Source organism: Capricornis sumatraensis, chromosome 15 (assembly GCF_032405125.1).
Source record: "Capricornis sumatraensis isolate serow.1 chromosome 15, serow.2, whole genome shotgun sequence".
Classification (NCBI taxonomy): domain Eukaryota; kingdom Metazoa; phylum Chordata; class Mammalia; order Artiodactyla; family Bovidae; genus Capricornis; species Capricornis sumatraensis.
In genome coordinates this window covers 9256649-9266499 of record NC_091083.1, presented here as the reverse complement: position 1 = coordinate 9266499, position 9851 = coordinate 9256649, and positions in this window count along the sequence as shown.

Here is a 9851-nt window from a genome sequence, read left to right as displayed (position 1 = left end):
TTAGTATCAATAAATAAGAACTAAGAAAATAAGTACAAAAGGAGCTCAAAAGAGATCTCAGAAAGACTGACTGAAATAAAATGTAAAAGTAAATGAAAATGTCCTGGCTATTATAAACAGTGCTGCGATGAACATTGGGGTACATGTGTCTCTTTCAATTCTGGTTTCCTTGGTGTGTATGCCCAGCAGTGGGATTGCTGGGTCATAAGGCAGTCATGTCAATGTATGGCAAAACCAATACAATATTGTAAAGTAAAATAAAGTAACAATAAAAATTAAAAAAAAGTAAATGAAAATGGAAAATTCAATTCACACAATTAAAATGGAAAGCAAAAAAGAACATTATGGTCACTATGAAAAGTCAAAGGAGCAAGTTAAAAAGCCTGTTTCAGAATGAATAGGAAAAGCAAATAAAGATAGAAATAAGAAAGAAAAAATGAATACATGTAGAGGAAACAAATTCATGGAAATAATTATATAGATCTTCCTTGACAGAAAACAGCATCAGACCAAATGAAATAATCTCAGCTAAAAATGAAGATTTTTTTCTTTTTTTCTGACATAAAGCAAGCTTGAAAACTTCAAACATGTAGAAAGATCTCTTTGAATTATAGGGAAATTCAAAAGAAACTACATCTAGACCAACCCCAGAGGCTTATTGTCTAGAATAAAGAGGTGGGGAAAACCTGGAACACTCAGGCAGGGCAAAATCAACAAATAAAATCAAGCAGGTTGGTGTTACTCATCTTGACAATGTTGCCTGTATCAGATTAGTAAAACAGCATCTATATGTTTGCAAGGGCAAAGCTTGTAGGTTCTGTATTGCATACTCCACAAAATTGTATCACTAAAGCAGGATATTTTCAGGGAGACATTCTCAGTTCATTATAACGCAGAAAATATAACATGTATGAATTCTTCCTCAAAAATACTACTAAAAAAACTCATGAATCAAACTCCAGGATACAAGTTGTAATAAATGTTGAAATAATTTAAATATATTACTTAAATGAAATTGTAAATAAAGTTTCAAAATTGAATATAGAAGCTAAACAATTTCTGAAGGTGAAGGATATTTTGGTCAAAAGTGAAGTGAAGTGAAAGTCTCTCAATCATGTTGAACTCTCTGTATAGTCCATGGAATTCTCCAGGCCAGAATATTGGAGTAGGTAGCCTTTCCTTTCTCCAGGGGATCTTCCCAACCAGGGACTGAACCCAGGTCTCCCACATTGCAGGTGGATTCTTTACCAGCTGATCCACAAGGGAATCCCAAGAATACTGGAGTGGGTAGCCTGCCTCTTCTCCAGCAGATTTTTCTGACCTAGGAATTGAACCAGGGTCTCCTGGATTCAGATTCTTTACCACCTGAAATTGGTAATTATTTAGTAATAGTCTCCAACATTTTTAAAAAAGATAGGTGGAGGAGAGAACGTTAAAAGATGTGTCTCATTCTCCTTTTTTCCACATATAGATAAAAGAGCCAGCCTTCAGAAGAGATTTTATAAGGTTAAAGTTATCCACATGTGTAATTTAAAACAAATGTCTACTTTTAAAATGAGCACTAAAGTATAAATAAAATATAGCCAAAAGACAATCACAAGAAAAAAGACAAGTTCAACAATAGCTACAAAATTTGAGCTAAATGTTAGTTTTCCTTAGCAATATAAAGAGGTTAATTTTCCCTTCTGAAAAGGGACCATTTTTAGAGTTAGTGAAAAATTTGACCATACCCAATGTCATACTCAAGACCATGAAAACTATTTAAATAAACGAAACACAATAGAAAATTGAAATCAGATTCAAAAAGAAAAGGGTAAATTACATTGCTTTACCATTATTCAGTAAAACTTGAAATTGTTAAAGAAAGTAAGAAGAAAAGCTCAATTCTTGGACATTTAATAATCCTCTATATACTTCTAAATGATGATTGGTTCAGGGAGATGCCATTTGGATTATAGAAAACATGAGGGTATTTCAGGTGCAAATATATGGAATATTGCAACTTGCACTCAGTTGTACCATCAACCCTTTACTGGTTTTGATGTTAAAGAAGAAAGTAAAATAAGGGAAATACTTAATAAAAATGAAGGTATGATGAAAAGCAGAAGGAAAGAAATAACAGAACAAAAAAGAGCAGTTAACAGATTTGAAAATAAAAAGGAGAAATAATACATTTCAGAGCTAGATTGTGTGTGTGTGTGTGTGTGTGTGTGTGTGTGTGTGTGTGTGTGTGAATGTTGGTTCAAAACTGGCCATGGAACATGGAGAGCAAGGAGAGACTCAAAGAAGAGGCAGAGGGCCACAGACGCACAGAGGGCAGGGTTAATATGCAGCGGAACTCACACACCCGGCGAGGTTTGTCTTGGGCATCCATCGCAAGATGGGTGACTCTTGGCACCTGATTCCAGAATCTTAGAAGTTCATACAGAGGCCTTATTGGGGTTAAGTCATCTATTCTGTCGAGATGGTCCCCAAAACACATGCTCTGTCAAGGATGGATCCTCAAACATGGCTCCCAGGGTGGGACTAGTGGGCAGGATGTACATTCCAAGGACAGGTAAGGGGCCAGGCACCTCTGATTAATGGTCCCAGGCAGGAGAAGGTGATGACTCCTCAATGACCTCTTCCAGGAGTGGGAAATATAAGGCTTATAAATTTGAGATACAACATGGTCCCTAAATTTACATTTCTAGTTATGAATCTTGGGTCTATCACATAGCTGTGTGACAGACAAGTTGCTTAACTTCCCTGATCCTCGGATTCTTCATCTCAAAAATGGCAATAATGATAGTATCTCTTTCACAGGAAGATAAATTAATTATGTGACATTCAATTAGTATTTTTGTGCCTGGTGGATTGTAAGTACTCAATATACAGTAGTTATTCTAATACTTTAAAAATATGAGAAATATACCAATAAATACAATCTGACATAAAAAGATCATTTTACAATAGCATGATAGCAAAACCTATGAGATAATATCATATAGTGAGTATGATAATAAAAACAAACTTCTTCAAATATGTTAAAATTTTCTGGAAAGAAATATAAATTTCCATGATTGACTAGAAACTTGGTCATATATTTATAAATTAAGAAAACATAAATTTTCATGTAATCTGTATTGGAAAAAGGCCATACATATCTCTCTTTTTTAATGAACAAGCATAAGTAACCTTTGTATCAAAACCTTACATAGACAACACTTTGAGCCAACATATTTCAAAAGGATGTGTCCTGTTTGCCTTAGAGCTTTGGAATACTAATAAGTTTAAGCTTCAAGAGCTTTTGAGAATCCTACCTTAAGTATCCCCACCCCTACACACACACACATTCCAAACACGGGTAGGAAATTCTGTCCTCCCACAGCACCCCAACATCCCTTGTAGTAACATTTATCAGAATGTATCATACTTGCCTACACACCTGTCTGTATCCTCTACCATACTGTTTCCACATTACTTAGTGCAAGGACCATGCCCGTCTTTTCTGTCATTATAGTTGGAACTCTGTTAATACTTGTTTGAACTAAACTGTCACAGATAAAAAATATCTCCCAACACTTTTGGAAAACACCAAGCTACAAAACACAGACAGAATTCTTGTCTACAAAACTGTTCATTTTGGATCTCTCAGTTCAGTTCAGTTCAGTCGCTCAGTTGTGTCCGACTCTTTATGACCCCATGAATCGTAGCACGCCAGGCCTCCCCATCCATCACCAACTCCTGGAGTTCACTCAAAGTCACATGCATCGAGTCGGTGATGCCATCCAGCCATCTCATCCTCAGTCGTCCCCTTCTCCTCCTGCCCCCAACCCCTCCCAGCATCAAAGTCTTTTCCAATGAGGCAACTCTTTGCATGAGGTGGCTAAAGTACTAGAGTTTCAGCTTTAGTATCATTCCTTCCAAAGAAATCCCAAGGTTGATCTCCTCCAGAATGGACAGGTTGGATCTCCTGGCAGTCAATGGGACTCTCAAGAGTCTTCTCCAACACCACAGTTCAAACGCATCAATTCTTCGGTGCTCAGCTTTCTTCACCGTCCGATTCTCACATCCATACACGACTACTGGAAAAACCATAGCCTTGACTAGACAGATCTTTGTTGGCATAGTAATGTCTCTGCTTTTGAATATGCTGTCTATGTTTGTCATAACTTTCCTTCCAAGGAGTAAGCAACTTTTAATTTCATGGCTGCAATCACCATCTACAGTGATTTTGGAGCTCCCAAAAATAAATTCTGACACTGTTTCCACTGTTCCCGCTCTATTTCCTGTGAAGTGATGGGACCAGATGCCATGATTTTTGTTTTCTGAATGTTGAGCTTTAAGCCAACTTTTTCACTCTCCTCTTTCACTGTCATCAAGAGGCTTTTTAGTTCCTCTTCACTTTCTGCCATAAGGGTGGTGTCATCTGGATATCTGAGGTTATTGGTATTTCTCCCAGCAATCTTGATTCCAGCTTGTGCTTCTTCCAGCCCAGCATTTCTCATGATGTACTCTGCATATAAGTTAAATAAGCAGGGTGACAATATACAGCCTTAAAGTACTCCTTTTCCTATTTGGAACCAGTCTGTTGTTCCACGTCCAGTTCTAACTGTTGCTTCCTGACCTGCATATAGGTTTCTCAAGAGTCAGGTCAGGTGGTCTGGTATTCCCATCTCCTTCAGAATTTTCCAGAGTTTATTGTGATCCACACAGTCAAAGGCTTTGGCATACATAGCCAATAAAGCAGAAATAGATGTTTTTCTGGAACTCTCTTGCTTTTTCCATGATCCAGCAGATGTTGGCAATTTGATCTCTGGTTCCTCTGCCTTTTCTAAAACCAGGTTGAACATCTGGAAGTTCACAGTTCACGTATTGCTGAAGCCTGGCTTGGAGAATTTTGAACATTACTTTACTAGCGTGTGAGATGAGTGCAATTGTGCAGTAGTTTGAGCATTCTTTGGCATTGCCTTGCTTAGAGATTCGAATGAAAACTGACCTTTTCCAGTCCTGTGGCAACTATATATAATAGTTACCTGATCACAGAAACATTCTTTTCAAAAAAGATCCACTCAGTACTTCTTGCCACATGAAACAAAATGAGGAAATACTCATTGATGAATTTCACTCATGAATATTGCAAAAATTCTGAATAAAATATTAGCTAAGTTTAATATTATATTTTAAAAATCTCTCTCCTTAATAAACTAGAGTTTATTCCAAGAATATGAGGACTGTTGTTGTTATGCTCAATCACATCTGTCTTTATGACCCCATGGACTTTAGCCCACTAGACTCCTCCATCCATGGAATTTTCCAGACAAGAATACAGGAGTGGGTAGCCATTTCCTGCTGCAGGGTGGGATCTTCCCCACCCAGGGATCAACCTCATGTCTCTTGTGTCTACTACATTGGCAAGCAGATTCTTCATCACTGTGCCACCTGGGAAGCCCCCAAAATATGAGGATGACTTGTTAATAAGAAATTTATTTATGAAATATAGCAATAGGTCAGAGAAGTTTAAAAATGTATATTATCAGCTTAACATATGAGCTGAAAAGTTGGCTTAAAATTCAACATTCACGAAGCTAAGATCATGGCATCAGGTCCCATCACTTCATGGCAAATAAGTGGAGAAACAATGGAAACAGTGAGAGACTTTATTTTGGGGGGCTCCAAAATCACTGCAGATGGTGACCTCAGCCATGATATTAAATGATGCTTGCTCCTTGGAAGAAAGGCTATGACAACCTAGACAGCATATTGAAAAGCAGAGACATTACTTTGCCAACAAAGGTCCATCTAGTCACAGCTATAATTCCACTAGTCATCTATGGATATGAGAGGTGGACCATAAAGAAAGCTGTGCACCAAAGAATCGATGCTTTTGAACTGTGGTGTCAGAAAAGACTCTTGAGAGTCCCTGGACTGGAAGGAGATCAAACCAGTCAATCCTAAAGCAAATCAGTCCTGAATATTCATGGGAAGTACTGATGCTGAAGCTGAAACTCCCACACTTTGGCCACCTGATGTGAAGAACTGACTCATTGGAAAAGACCTGATGCTGGGAAAGATTGAAGGCAGGAGGGAAAATGGACGACAGAGGATGAGATGGTTGGATGGCATTGCTGACTTGATGGACATGAGTTTGAGTAAGCTCCGGGAGTTGGTGATGGACAGGAAGGCCTGGTGTGCTGCAGTCTATGGGATCACAAAGAGTCAAACATGACTGAGTGACTAAACTGAACTGAACATATTAATCCTCCTTCAGGCTGGAAACTTTTATGAATTATTGGTAAAAAAAAAAAAAAATTCTTGATATAGGAAAATACCTATCTTCTAACCAACAATCATAGACCACTCAAGCCTTCCCCTCTCTTGTCCATCCTGGTCTCCTAAATTTCCACTTTCTCAAATTAAAGCAAATTCATTAACTCAGACCATGTGACAAGCAGGAGTTCATCCTGAAGTTTCATGCAGGGTGGGTAGTAAACATGAAGGGCTTTATTTTATATGTCTAAACTATGTTTAAAAGTCATAAACAAAATTAAAAACCAAATAATCTAGGAAATATTTACAAACATATAAAAAAGAGAGAGTATCCTTAATATACTAAAAGTACTTATACATCAATAAGAAAAATAAACTATAGGAAAGTGAAAAAAAGATATGAACAAAAATATAAAGAGAAAATAATTTATCTATTTTGTATATTTATTTATTACATTTATAATATATATTTTATGTATCTGCTTACTTTTTATTCTACTCTGGCTTATATTTTTAATCTATAGTCACAACAATACTTAAGAACCCTATCTACTCTTATTTATCATTCCAGTCCCAGTCTTTCCTCACCTAAATAAATGTTATATGTTCCATGAAATTAACTGTCAAAATGCAAAACACAAAGTTCTTTTTTATTTTTATTTTTTTGCCCATGCTGCATGGCTTGTGGGATCCTAGTTTTCCCAGCAGGGATCAAACCTGGGCTCTTGGCAGTGAAAGCACACTTTTTTAAAATCACAGGACCTCCAGAAAATTCCCTAAAAGTAAAATTCTGATTATTTCCTTAAATATCAGTGACTAAGGACTCTCAAATATATTATCCAAATTGACAAGAAATATAATTTTATCCAAGGCAGTTTTGACTTTGAAGGAAAACATCTTGTAAGCATGTGGACTCACAAGAGTATCTGAACCCGTATGGAATCAACCAAGTATTTCATTCGAAATGCCAGGCTGGATGAACCACAAGCTGGAAGCAAGATTGCCTGGAGAAATATGACCAACCTTAAATATACAGATGATACCACTCTAATGGCAGAAAGTGAACAGGAATTCAAGAGCCTTTTGATGAGGGTGAAAGAGGACAGTGAAAAAGCTGGCTTAAAACTCAATATTCAAAAAACTAAGATCCTGGCAACTGGTCTCATCACTTCATAGCAAATAGAAGGGCAAAAGGTGGAAACAGTGACAGATTTTATTTTCTTGGGCTTTAAAATCACTGTGAATGTTGACTACTGTCATGAAATTTAAAAACATTTGCACCTTGGGAAGGAAAGTTGTGACAAAACTAGACAGTGTATTAAAAAGCAGAGACATCACTTTGCTGACAAATGTCCATATAGTCAATGCTATGGTTTTTCCAATAATCATGTATGGATGTGAGAGTTGGACTGTAAAGAAGGCTGAGCGCTGAAGAACTGATGTTTTCGAGTTGTGGTGTTGGAGAAGACTCTTGAGAGTCCCTTGGACAGCAAAGAGATCAAGCCTATTAGCCCTAAAGGAAATCAATCCTGAATATTCACTGGAAGGACTGATGCTGAAGCTGAAGCTTCAGTACTTTGGCCACCTGATGTGAAGAGCCAACATATTGGGAAAGACCCTGATACTGGGAAAGATTGAGGACAAAAGGAGAAGGGAGTGGTAGAGGATGAAATGGTTAGATAGTGTCACCAACTCAACAGCATGAAGTTGAGGGAACTCCAGGAGACAGTGGAGGACAGGGGAGACAGTGTGCTATAGTCTGTGGAGAGGCGAACAGTCAGACATAAATCAGCAACTGAACGACAGCAACAGTGGAACCAGCCCACCTGAGTCAACAATTCATTTCCTCATCACATTTGTGTTAAGCCTCCAGTGATACAGTATCGCCGCAGGTCACAGGTGCCCAACGATGAATAAGACCAAGTTCTCAACCCTAAAGGTCTCACAGGCCAGAGAAAACAAGCAAGAAAACAGGGTCAACATCCACTGAGATAAGGGTTGCTCAGAATTACTTGGCCCCATTCACAGAATGCTCAAGAAACAAAAAGAGATGTACTTGATTCAGTCTAAGTCTTCCTGGAGGACAGTACACCGAAGCTACAACTTACAGGTGGAGTAAGGGTCCCTCAGAAAGAGGGAAAAGGGACAGAGCATGCCTGGTAGAACTGATGATATAAATAAAGGTGGGAAGACAAGAAGTAGGGTTTTATATGTGATGCATATTTCTAGATCAGGAGTGGTAAAAGATGAGACAGTAAACGATATGTAAGACAGGCCACGGAAGTCCTTTGGTAAGTTTCCTGGAATTTGACATGTAATAAACTATAAGCTCATTGAGGGTAGGAAGTACTGCCTCTTCCTTGTAGTCTTAACACATCACCCTCTCTGAATTGCCAGCTGGAAAATTGTGTACTCATCGCTTAGAATCCAGTGATCGGCCTCTTCTATGTTCTTGCATTTTCAAATCAGCCAGAAGAAGGTAAATTGCCAAGCCTGTCACAGAACCCTTGTTTTAAGCTGCAAATTTATGTTTCTAGGACACTTCTCGATAGCTCAGAATGCACAAACGTCATTTCTCTGGGGCACTTTCTCACTCCTCTAGTCACTTACATATAACTTCATGGATGTGTTTTGCTAGGATATGAATCAGATATAACCAGAGGGAGAATGTGTTTGAACTCCAGGTTCAATTCAGTTCCAGACCAAGGCTCCAGCGTGTGCATTATTTATCAATAGCATTTAAGTGCTTGCGGTGAGCCAGCCCTGATTTGGCTCTATAAATAAACTATGTCACACTTTATTCCTGTCCTCTGAGTCCTCATACCCTTAAGAGGAAAATGGGGACCATGTATACAGTTTACATCAGGATAATTATGACTAAGTGATGCTTAGCTAATCAGCCAACTGTGACAATAATCCATTTAAACCTGTAGGGTAAGGAGTGCTGTGGGAAACTTAAGCCCTTTTTGCATGCTTTTCTTTTTTTCTTTTCTTTTTTAAAGCTTTTTCTTTGACCTGTTCTGCTTCCACCCAGCTGAGAAAAGGCAGGTCTCTGAGTAAGGAAGTCTTTGATGATTGAGCAGAAGATGTCTTGCTGTGCTAACATCTGATGGAGGATCAATGAATCTCAAGAATGAAAAGGAGCTCAGTGGTGCTGCTGGTCTCCATTTATGTCCCTTACAAAACAGGTTTATTTTTAGTGGGAAGAGAGAACCAGGAAAGAAGATACATTGGCCCTTGGACCTACTCGTCATCTGGAGATTCTCAGTAATGTTTGTTGAGATGGAGGCAAGAGATGGAGTAAAGGGATTGCATTACACTAAGTGGCCAAGTGCAGTGGGGCCGCCTGAACATCACAGAAAAGCCCAGGATCAGGTGTAGTTCCAACAAAGAAAGTAAGGAAAGGGATTCCATGCTTGGCAGGAATGTAAGAATTTGGCAGAGACGGTGCCAAAGGAGAAGGAATAAAAGAGGACGCATGTTGAAAAGAAAATCTGTATTAAATGAGGAGGAAGGACCAAGGATAGAGTTTGCAGATGAACTAGTGCCTGAGAATCCTCCTCATTCAGAGAATGATGCTGGCAGGAGAGATGACTGTG